Source organism: Olea europaea, unplaced genomic scaffold (genome assembly GCF_002742605.1).
Source record: "Olea europaea var. sylvestris unplaced genomic scaffold, O_europaea_v1 scaffold1148, whole genome shotgun sequence".
In the NCBI taxonomy this organism is placed as follows: domain Eukaryota; kingdom Viridiplantae; phylum Streptophyta; class Magnoliopsida; order Lamiales; family Oleaceae; genus Olea; species Olea europaea.
Window position 1 is genome coordinate 360,002 of NW_019228875.1, and position 758 is coordinate 360,759.

Genomic DNA, 758 nt, shown 5'->3' on the forward strand with positions numbered 1-758 from the left:
CTATAGTAGAAAGTTAGAAATTGACAAAAATACTCACAAATGACAAAACTATTGAATTTTACAAATTTGAATGAATTTTCAAAAAAATTCATTTTTTCATTTTTATATATTTTTTCGGCGGTCCGATTTGATTTTAAACCGCAATTAAAATTTTCAAACCTAAACCAAACTATTTTGACTGGTTTGGTTTAGGTCAAAACTATTTCGTTGACCGGGTCCACGTGGCACCAAACCGATGATTTCTAAAATGCGATTTCGATTTGATTTTCCGATTTTACGGTTTTTGCTTACAGCCCTAGTGTGTGTGTGTACACTGGTAATATAACATTATTATTTAGGAAAAATGTCATAGGTGGCTGACAAATATAAGAAAAGCAGAAGGGAATACCATTAAAAAAAAAGATATTAAAATAAAAAACCCAAAGGCCAAAGGAGGAACCGATAGTTGCCACTTGGTGTTCATGCGCTGACCAATCATCACATAAATTCCCTTCCTACGTTTCTTTAATTTTTTTTCTGATTAATCTATTTGTACACGTTTAGTATACATAATGGGTTACACCTTTCTCAAGGAAAATCCACAAATAATAAATTATAGGGTTGTACTGTGTGTACACAATAGTGAACACACAAGCTTACACCCCCCTCACATAGAGAGAGCCCTACACGTGAGCGTGGGGTGTATATATGGGGCCTATTCATGTGAGAGGGTGTAAAACATTATATACGACCAAAAGTGTATATGTAGCATTACCCCT